Raw genomic sequence first — 12,261 nt, forward strand, 5'->3', positions numbered from 1 at the left:
AAATATTATTTAAATAAATAGATAATTGTGTCTAAATATCTAACTCCAACTCTAGCTTCATCAAGATCTAGTGCTTCGAGAATTGTTATTTGACTTGGACTTGATCTATCGGGACAATACCTTTATGATGCACTACTAATTCAATTACTTAATGATTATTACAATTTAATTATAATTTGTTGTCTTAATATTAATAATTTAATATAGCTAATATAGAAGTGAATCTATATCACAATTTATATCAAATAAGTATTAACTTCAAACAATGTCCAATAATTAATAAGTTATCAACTAAACTGGATGAATCTAATTACTTTATATCAAATTGCAATGTATTCTCATAATGAAAATTCTTAGCTAACGTTTTTTTATTGTTTAGACTATTAGGAGGGAAACATGATGAATTCACAATAAGTTCCCTCTAATTTACTAAATTAAGAAGAAAGAGTTGTGCTGAAATTTGAAAACAACAATAAAAACAAAAAAAGTTCCCTCCAAATTATTTCCCTCTAAATATTTTATCCCTAAATCATAGCTTTCTTTTCCTATTAAAGAGTCTAAAACCCTCAAAGACTAATCACTTAAGAAAGAAAAAAGAGTGCCGTCACTTTTCATCTCTAATATCCCTAGTTTCAACAGATATTTTCAAGACATAGTTAAGAGGTAAATTTTATATTATTTTCTTTATTTCTTGTCTCATTCACAATTTGTTTAAAGAGTTTTCTAATCAATGCGTTAGAATCACTAAAAATATTGAATATAGTACCTTTTGCTATTGAATTAGGTGAGGCTCCATTCTTGTTCTAAGTTTTGGTTGTTCGTCAAAGCATTATTTTTTTGCTGTATTGGTTTGTAGTGTATAACTTTTTTTTTTTTTTTTTTTTTTGTGTGTGTGATTTTTTATTGTAATTTATTGAAGTTTAGTAAAGAGTCTATCTCAGTCACATTTCTTAAAAAGAATTTTTCTAATCGAGGTGCTTACTGCAATTTTATTTTATTTTTAAAACAAAAGTATCAATTTTTGGTTCTGAATTGTATGTATATTTTTTTATTTATTTATAAATCTTATGTATCTCAAAAAAGCTTTCCCTTATAAGTAATTGTGGCTTGATAAAACTTATATCGTGACGTTGCGCCTCACAAATGCTTGTTTGCAATCAGACATGGCTGGGAATGGTTTTCGCAAAAAAACTAATTGTTTGATTGATAATCACGATATGGAAGCTTATAAGAGTTCTAAGACGGCACCGGTTAAAGAAAATTTGCCCACACAACGTGTAGAAGAACTAATTTATCCGGGTAATATAATTTTTACACAATATTGAATTCATTATTATTATTATTATTATTATTATTATTATTATTATTATTATTATTATTATTATTATTATTATTATTATTATTATTATTATTATTATTATTATTAGCTACCGTTATGATGGTTATTTTATGTTCTCGCCTTCTAGAAAATATGTAAGTGGGGATTTGATGAAAACAAACATGGACATTGATTTTATTAGTAACTTTGATTTATTGGATGATTTAAAGAAATACTGTAAATTCGATATTTTTGAGGGAGATAAGTTCTTTTACTTAGGAGGTGATAAAGTTAATAGCGATTACGATGGGTTATTAGAATGCCGTGATGATTTAGATGTTAGGAAAATGCTTGTTAGTTATAAGACACATAAGGAGAAGTCTATCCAGATTTATACGCTCCCGAAAAATTGTGATATTTTTATGAATACTTTTCTCGAAGAAAATAGTTATAGCGAAAATGAATCAGAAGAGTGAACGAAGAAGTTAAGGAAGAACACGAATCAAAGAAATTCAACAGGTATTTTTTTATTTTTTATTGATCTTTTTTAATTCTATCATCATTTTTACTTGACGTTATCTATTTAATCTTCAATTTTAGTTTTGAATGTTGCGAAAAGAAAATCCAGAGGACCTACAAGGTGCGTAAAAATGCAATGAGAGAATTGAAGAAATGAAGAAAGAAACGGATAACAAGATAGCAGAGTTGAGCAAGCGATGGGAAGAAAAATTTCAAATGATGCTTGCAAAATTCAAGTTCGACAATCAAATGATGCAACTCTAACCGTAAGTAGTCTGTTATATCTTTTTATATTACTAATCCAAGAATATGTGATTTCCTTAAAAAAATATTCATATTAACAAATACAATTACTTTTTAAAACGAACACTTTATTGTATCATTTTCTAATTTGTTTTTATTGTTATTGCAGCTTGTGAAGGAGTGACTGAAGCATCAAAATCGATAGGGAAATGAATAATTATTTTTCTCTTGTAGAAATATATTGATATGTTTGAATAAAGTGAGGTTTCACTATTTTGAAGTTGTTGGACATTTATTAAGTCTTTTTTCTTCCAAAATTGAAGATAATATTCTTATATGATTGCCTATATCTCATGTCGAAAATGATTTCTCAAATACATTATATGGCTAACAATTTTTGTAGCTATGCAATTTTTGAATTTGTAGCTAAACACACATATAATTGCCACACAAATTAGAACATGAATACACATTTTTATTTCCATAGCAAATTCAAAATCTCTTTTGCTACAAGTTAACCCTCGTGACAAAAAAGCATGGAATTCTAGCTACGAGTTTTTGAATTCGTAGCTAAACATATACTCCTATAATTGCCACGTATTAAGAACATGACTATAAATTTTCACCTTTCGTAGCAAATGAAGACCCCTTTTAGCTATAATTCGGTTTATTTTCATGGCTAAATGCACAGATTCTTAGCTACAATATGAAAATATTTGTGGCAACTACTTTAATTCACAGCTATGAATTTTTTAATTCGTAACTAAATATGAGTACTATTGCCACGAGACTAAGCTATAGAAATAGCCATAAAATTTGAGTTTGCGTGGCAAACATGTTTAAGCTTTTGCTACAATATAACAACTTGTGGATACAATATGAAGATAGCTACAAATTTTTTTCTTCGTGGCAAAAGACTAATATCACTTGCTATAAGTAAATTTTTCGTGGCAGAAATTTTCTACCATTGCAGCTACAACACAAATATTTTGTGGCAATAAGCATAAGTCCTTAGCCACGGACCATATAAAGTTTGTAGTTAACTTTTAGCCACACTACATTTTGCTACGAATGCTACGGAAAAAAATATGTAGCTAAAGTGTTTAGCCACGAAAACTTTCATATTTAGCTACAACGTATTCTGTAGCAATATATGCCTTGTGTTGTAGTGTGCCCTTCGTGGCTGGGATTCCTATTTTTTTAGACTTTTTGGGTTCGGATTTAAAGTATGACAATATGGGTATCATCGGATTCGTATGACTTCCTAGATTAATAATTTGACCTTATTGAACCAGATATTCTCATGAAATGACCACTTTTCCCCTTGAGGTTGGGAATGGGTTTTCGAACTAACTTTTTTATCCGAAATTCTTCTAATACTACTATGGGTATCCTTCGAATTCCCTCATTTTTCCCATTCCATGAGCTAGGGTTTGGGAATTGATTAGGAATATGGTTATTTGGGTGTTTTCTTCTAGATTCTAATTTTTTATCCGGATATGATTAAACTTTCATTATCACGAGGCACAAAGGAAGGGCAAGATCAAGGTTTGACTATTGGAGATTTGTTCTTCGGCTTTCTAGGTAAGTTACGGCTTAACCTTATGGTGAGACATCGATTAGCGAAGCGTATGTTTAGATGATATTATCAGAGAATGCATGTAAATCTTCGAGTATGAAGTTTGGGTTGGATATTGCCTTAGGTTGGGCCTTGTTGTATGATTTGGGGGCTATCCATCCCGTTGCATTATTGACCTATTTGTTCTATGTACATGTTGGCTTGTCGCCACTTGAGATATTGGGTATTGATGGTTAGTTATATATCATGATTATGATATTGTGGCACCTTACTTGGTGATATTAAGATGAGAGTTCTGAATCTGCTGTGGCTCATGGTGTAGCCTTATTGATGATATTAATTGTATGCCCATATTGTGGAACCTTATTATTGCTACTACTGAGATGAGAGCAGTGACTCTATTGTGGCTTATTTTGTTGCCTTATTGATGATATTACTTGAGTGCCCATGCGTGGCACGATTGGGGATTGATTGATTCATTGATGTTACACTTGCATTGCATTCATACTTCATACATTATTGCATTGGATACTGAGTCATCTCTGGGCTGTGTGCAGAGTTACTGATATGAGACCTATTTGGTACGAGTCATTTCTGGGCTGTGTACGGAGTGACTGATATGAGATATATTTGATACGAGTCATCTCTAGACTGTGTGCGGAGTGATTGGTACATAAACTTTGCGGGTCCCTAATGGGTTGTGCGGTCAAGACGTGATGTTCCGTCGTCGGTGTACATGTGTATGAGCATATGCATAGCATACATATCATAGACATCTTGCATTGCATCTTATCCTCTCGCTTGGTTGATTATGATATGTATTATGATTGATGGATTCAGTGTTGATATACTGAGACTTGGTACAATTGGGCTTAGATGTGTGATATGTATTGACATTGATGGATTCAGAGTTGATATACTGAGACTTGGCACAATTGGGCTTAGATGCGTGATAGGTATTGTGATTGATGGATTCGGAGTTGATATATTGAGATTTGGCACAATTGGGTTTAGATGCTATAACATAGGCTGTGATTCGTATTGTGGATACTTGTTTAGTGATGACTTGTATCTTACTGTTTACCTGTTTATCTTACTTTATTGTCTTCATATATGTTAGCTAGTCTTAGTCGGCCTATGATACCTATCAGTACTTGTTTGTACTGACCTGCACTTGCTGCATTCTTTTATGGATGCAGAGTACTCGTCATGTTTCGATTCATCTCCTCATGGATGATTTTCGAGTTTGCCGCCGAGTCTATTCAGGGTGAGCATCATGACGACCGCTACCTGAAGACTCCTCTTATTAATCATGTCTTATTTCTATTTCGAGACATCATTTGAGACTTATCGTGTTATTCAGACTTGTCGTGTTTAGTAGAGCTCTTGTATGACTAGACCAGATACTGGGGTTGGATTCTCATTACTTCCGAACTTATTTATATTATTATTGTGTGACTTACATTATTCGATTTTCTTTCGCTTACCTATGTTTTATGAACGTTGGGATGAGGGTTCGCCTACTGAGGAGGGAAAGGTGGGTGCTCGCACGACTTAGTGAAATTGGGTCGTGACAGCTTGGAATCATTATGAGATGCTTAAAAGAATAGTTTCTCAGCAAGATTGCCAAGTGCCGATCCAGATCCTTTAGATTTATGATCGTGATAGATGAAGAATTAGTCTTTGATTAATATAGGAAGTCAATAACTTTCAAGAAGATAAGAAACTTTGAAACTAAAGATAAATCCATTCTACCCATATCAAAGATAAAAAATGCACCTAATACACATCATTTTTACCTTGATTTTTTTTTAGTTTTATACAAAATCCAATATTTATTTCATTTTGGATTTTTGATTGACTATATCAATGCTTATTTACTATATAGAAAGAGTATGAATATGATATAAGAATTTAAGTCATGATAACAAATAAAATAAAAGAAGTAACATCTAGTTACGAAAAAAGGAAGTAACATCTTTTCATGCTAATAAAATATATAAAAAAAATGGACAAGATTCTCAATTAATATTTGAAGTCTTCATTATTTCCACCAACTAAAGGATATTGTGATAAATATTTGTTCTTGTGTCCAATCATAATGTCATATTAATTTATACAAGTTTTCTAAAAACCCCAGCTGCACTTTTGCCGATAGCCTTCTCCTTCATATCACAATGGCAGTATCCATTGGCGCAATAGTAGATCATGCCATGTTGGCAAGAATGGCGGCAATCCGCAACTGTTGTGCATGGTTCACCTATCAAAACTGAACCTCGTATAGTCTGCAAGCCTATAAATAAATAAATAGAAGTCAAATTTTCATTCTAAAGTAGTATAATTATAACTAAAAAATAGATAAACTTTAACATAAAAATAGTTGGTATTGAATATAGAAATAGTTTTGGTACCATTTGATAGATTATATATAGAAATAATTAAAATAGGATTTTGACATGCCTTTTATTAAGGAAGTCCTTGAAATCAAAGATTTTTAGGAATAATATTGTGTGAACATGTATTTGTATTTCAGAATCTCCAACATTAGCAATTCATATTACAAAATATTGTTATTTTAAGAATTGAATTGTGTCTTTAGACATAAAACAATATCTGAATAGAATTTTCATTTTAATAAGATATTAAAAAATAAGGAGATATACCGGTTGTTATAAGCATCATGAAAGTCATGGAGAGCAAAGTGATGAATGTCTTTGTCATTGCTGTTTTTAAAAGTGTGCGATAAATCAATAATGATTCTAGCTTGTAAATATCTATTCCCTTGCTTGCTATATATAGTTTTTAGGACGCTCTTATTTGAGGTTATTGAAATCCAAAATAATTTTGAGAAGATTGGCAAGTAACTTGTTAACAATAGTTTTATGAAGTTATTAATTAATTTGGTTGCTATAATAAGATACAACAACTTTCCCAGTAGTGATGTAAAAACATTTAGTTATGATCTAAATATAATCAGTAAAAATCTTACCAAAATAAAGAAAAGGAAATAAAGAAAACGTCTAAGATGTATAGCATAATGAATTTCAATGTACAATGTGTATCAACATGACACTCAAGTTGTCACGATCCAAATATCAGAGTCGTGATGCACCCCCACTACCCCCCCCCCCCCCCCAAGTGGACGTGCAATCCCCTTAATTCTAATTACTTAATAAAATTATGATTCAACATAAATAACAAGAACAATCATTAATAAGTCTAAGTCATAACATAATACATCCTCAAGAACGGAAGTCACAGTACAAGAACGACTATCTAATGTGCCGTGAAATTACGGGATATTCGATGCTAATTTCTTAATCTTTTGTAACTCTTCAAGCACTTTTGTTGTTACTTTTTGTGTATTTATGTCGTTTTGTTGAATAAGATGCCCGGAGAGCATAACGGAGCAAAATGGAGCAAAATAGAGCAAAAATAGAACAAGCAGCACTTTCTGGCAGCACATGCTAGCAAAGACTTGCTGCAGCATGTTGTGCATGAAGGGTTTTTTTTTCCACAATTTGTTCCCATTTTTGAATGTTGTAAATACTCTTTTAGGGTTTGTAAAACATTATCTTTGGCCATTTCATACAAGTTTTGGAGACTAGGTTCCTGCACCACACTTTGGGGTTGAAGATTTGAAGATTTGGTTGAGCATTTCTTAAAACTTTAATTCATTTCTTCAATTCCTTACTTTGTTTGTATATCTAAGTGTGTAGTATTTATTTTCTTCACTTGAATCTTGTTTATGGAAATATTCTATGATTAAAGTGTTGGATGAAACTCTTGTTTTGCTTATGTATTGAATGATATTTTTATTGCTATTGAAGTGGGTCTTTGTTGATTTAATTAATCTTGTTCTTTAAATTTCTTAAGGGATTAGCTACCCCTAAGACTCGCCCATTTACTTTGATTGAGCTCGGAAGAGGAAATCTAGGTTGGGAAAGATTAATTAACAAGAATTTGGGTCATTAAACCCATCTAATAACTTGCGCTAGGAATAGGAAAGTTACTTGAGATTCAATTGGTTGTGCTTGATATCACACTCTAAGGCTTGGAAAAGCTTAGAGTGAAATTCATTGATTTGGTTGGAAGACTTTCAATGAGATTTTAGAAACCATTATCTATTAACATAAACCCGCTCTTAGTTGTAAAATCATAAAATATATTGGATCGTTACTTGAGAGCTCCATATATCCAAGCTTGTGGCCATTGATCATTTTATTCGCTTTCTAGATTAGTTTATATTTTTGCATTAGTTGTAATTTTATATAAAAAAAACCAAATTATTATCAAGTGTTTGGCTTAGCATAGAAAGTGATAATTCCTTACTTGTTTAAATCGCCTAGCATATTGTTCCCTGTGGGATCGACCCTGACTCATAGTTGGGTAAATTATATTGCATACAACCGTGTACACTTTCTCTTTGAGGAGTGGGTTTGGACGTTATCAATTTTGGCGCCGTTGCCGGGTAACAATTTGGCGTATTTGGGTTAGTTTGAGATTTTAGCTTACTTGCTTTGGTCCAAACTTGTGAATATTTGTGAAAATGTGTTTGTGATTTTTTTTTTTTTTGTGTGTTTTGTGTTTAGTTTTTATTTTATTTGTACTTTTGTCTCTATGGCATCTTGGAATGAAAATGGGTTTGATGGTTGCAATCCATATTTTGATGACCCGTGTCCATATTGTGGAGGACCCCACTTTAGGTAAGATTGTGAAAATGCTCTCGAGAGAGAGAGATGTGCGCATCGTCTCAATCCTATGATGGGAATATTTGTAATATATGTGGTGGTCAAGGTGGACATTGGGGTGATTGTCCCAATTATTTTGCTCCCCCTCCCCCAAGTTGTTCTAACGAAAATGCTAGTTGTGCTTTTGAGTTTGATAGGGACAATGACATGACGAGTGAAGGACGAAGTGCCGGATTTGAAGGCATCATGGCAATGCTCCAAACATACTTAGATCAGGAAGCTAAGATGGAGGAAGAGCAAAAATTCATCCAACAATCCATTTTAGAAAATGGAGAAGCAAATTCCTCAATTGTCAGTTAAGTGTCGACTCCTCAAAATGAAATGGTTGAAGAAGAGATTTCAAATTTAAAAGATGAGCCCGAGAATTCTTGTGACCACAACGAAAGTTGTGAAAGTGAAGAAGTGGTTCAACTTGAAGAAGAGCAAAACCTTGAAGAAGAAATCTCCAATTCTCAAACAGAAGAAGTTGAGGAAATTTTGAAAAGCATAGTGGGGAGGAATGAAAACTATGGGCAAGTCTTGACCAAATTGTGGGAAGAAGTTCAACATGGAGATGATGAAACTATCCAAAAGGTATATCTCACCATGGATGGATTTTTACAAGAGTTGGACGACTCTCACAATCAAGAAAAACTTGACAAGATAGAAATTTTGAGCCAAGATTGGCTAATGAATCAAGCTCAACAACTTGAAGCCTATGGAGATCACCGTGAAGGCATTTCACGGATGATGGAAGAATTTCTAAAAATGCATGTTGAGCAAAGTCAAGAAGTGGAGCTACTTGAAATTGCTATCCAAAAATTGGAGGCCGAATTGAATGCAAAGATTGAGGCATGTGATGCTCAATATCAAAGGACCATGGATTGTAGTTTTGAGTTGGTTTCCAATGAAGAAGAGGTCAAGATTGATTTTCATGAGCTAATGGTAAATTGTCAGCCAACCAACCCAAAAATAGTGAATGATGCCGAAGTTGAAGAAATGATACTAGAGTTGCATAAAAAAGTTCATAAAATAATTTTTGAACACTCTAGTTCATTTTTGGGTGAGGATGTCAAAATTCATGCAGATTTGGAATATGAGCGCGTTAGACCTCATTCTAGCCATTTTTCAACGTTGTGCTTGGTGAATGATATGGAAGTTGAACCAACCAAGCCTATGGAGAATTTTGGAGATGAAGGTCAAAGCGTTTTCATTTTGAAGTTTGCTATGCCAAGAAGACAAAATGGCATGCCTCACTTACGGGCCAAGAAGTGCAAAATGCGACACCCTAGAGTTGGCCTCTTTGCTTTTCTACGACTGCCCCATGAGCGTCATCATAATCTTGATTCAAAGTTGGGGCGAAAATTCATATCCTCCAAGTGGAGGGAAAAGTGGTAAAGGTAACCGTCGTGCCGCGACGTTAACTTAAGCGCTTGGTGGGAGGCAACCCATCGTTTTAAAAATTTTAAATCGTCTTTGAAATTTTATTTTTTAGAATAGTTTATTTTATTGTTTTTGACTAATTTGCAAAGTTTCAGAATTTTTAGAATTGTTTTGAGCAGGTCGGGTTTATAGAGCAGCCACAAACTAGTAGCTGCTGCTGAAATATGTTTTCAGGTGCTAAAAAAATATATCAAGTGACATCACCTACGATTTGCAGGTCATGCCTGCGAGTCGTAGGTGCTGACAGTAAGTAAAAAAAAAAAAAAAAATCAAGTGACATCACCTGCGAATCGCATGTCATACCTGCGAGTCGTAGGTCGTGCCAGTAAAAAAATAATCTTATTTTCCCTCAAACTATTTTATATTTTGTTTTGATTATGTGCAGCGAGGACACTGCAATGTTTGTAGTTAGGGGTGGCATGTGGTAGCACATTATATTTTGGAACTTGCTCAAATTTTTGAAAATTTCGTTCTTTTGACATGTTGTGGATTAGTCACTCTTATTATTTTATTTTCTTTCTTAGCTTCTTTCATTAGTCTTGTAGTTTAGGTGTAAGTGCTCCTTTGAGGAAAAATGCGAAAACTCTTGGCTTGTTTGGTACTAATAGAGTTAGTCTCTTGCATGTGAAATGTTGAAATGCGAATACCCCTCCAAATTGTTTTGTGTTAGTTAAAAAGCAAGGTGCATAGGAAAGAATGATCTTTGTGACAACTTTTGGCTCATTTGGTGACTCTGTACCTACTAGTTGTGTTTGCTTTGGATTATGAGATATTGCTCTAGTTGTTCTTGCTTAGGAAGTAAAATTGATCCATCTTGACTAGTTCATTTGCCATGGGTGGTGAGTGTTTGTTGAATAATTCTTGTGTTTAATTTTATCATGTAGAACTTGCCCGGTTAGTCTTTCAATGCTAAGTTTGATTATATTGGTTGGAGAGATGACCTTGGGCTATCTTTGTGATTTTTGAAAAAGCCTCTTTAGCCTTTCCAGCTTACCATTGCATAAATAGTATCACTAGTAACCCCATTTGAGCCTATGACCTTTTCATTGATTGCCACATTACAAGCCTTTATCCTTTTTGATGAAAAGTCTCTCTTTTGAACCTTTCCCTCCTTGAACATGAAATTGTGAATTTGAAGCCAAAAGCTTAAGTTGGGGGTGTTAGTGTTGCTTGAGAAGTGGTGAAGGTTGGTGTCGTGAAAAAGTCAAAAGAAAGGAAGAAAATTTGAAAAATACAAAAAGGTTGCAAACTTTTTTTGAAAAAAAAAATGTATGTTTGTGAAAAAGGAATTGAAAAAAAAAAACAAAAACATTAGAAATCAAGAAAATGGTTGCACAAAAAGAAGTTGGAATAATTGGGGCAACTATTATGCAAAGGAAGGAGTGATGTTTTGAAATGAAGAGGAAAGTGGACAAAAGGCATTGTGTAGTGTTCGAGGAGGGGGTCACTTGTATCCCAAATACTTATCCTACCCTTCCCTAAGCCTACATAACAAGCTTAAAAAGTCCCAATGGGATCTCCAACCGAATGTTCTTGAGTTAGTGATGATTGAAAATAAGGGCAATCCTATGGTGTGATATTTGTTAGCACTAGAATTTCTTTGTTAAGTGTGAGTGACTTTGTGTATATGTCCCTTGTGTTGTTGTTGTGAATATAGTGATTTTGGGACTTTTTTTCTTGTGAGGGCATGTGGATTACGATAGATCGGCGATGTTGAAAAAAAAAATCCAAGTTAAGTCAAATGAGCATATCTAGTAAGCTAGTGGTTTTGAGTCACTTATTGAGGCTTGAGTGTTGTTGCTTGATTGTTTTAAATCTCTATTGCATTCTTGAAATTGTATTTTGAAATGAGGGAGTTATTTGGTTGAAGTTTCACATGCTTGTAGCCTAATTGTTGGTACCAACCTAAGTCATGTTTTTGTTCTTAAAGTGGATCCTCATTGAGATTTTTGTTTTGATTTGCTTGAGGACAAGCAAAGACTTTAAGTTGGGGGTGTTGACGTGCCGTGAAATTACGGGATAGTTGATGCTAATTTCTTAAGCTTTTGTAACTCTTCAAGCACTTTTGTTGTTACTTTTTGTGTATTTATGTTGTTTTGTAGGATAAGATGCCTGGAGAGCATAACAGAGCAAAATGGAACAAAATGGAGCAAAAATAGAACAAACAGCACTTTCTGGCGACACATGCTAGCAGCACTTGCTGCAGCATGTTGTGAATGCGAGCAGCACTTGCTGCAGCATGTTGTGCATGCGAGCAGCACTTGCTGCAGCATGTTGTGCATGCAGCATCTGCGAGTGGCACTTGCTGCAGCATGTTGTGCATGCGAGCAGCACTTGCTGCAGCATGTTGTGCATGCAGCATCTGCGAGTGGCACTTGCTGCAGCATGTTGTGCACGCAGGGCATTTTTGTCCACAATTTGTTCCCGTT

The sequence above is a fragment of the Lycium ferocissimum genome, chromosome 4 (assembly GCF_029784015.1).
Source record: "Lycium ferocissimum isolate CSIRO_LF1 chromosome 4, AGI_CSIRO_Lferr_CH_V1, whole genome shotgun sequence".
NCBI lineage: Eukaryota > Viridiplantae > Streptophyta > Magnoliopsida > Solanales > Solanaceae > Lycium > Lycium ferocissimum.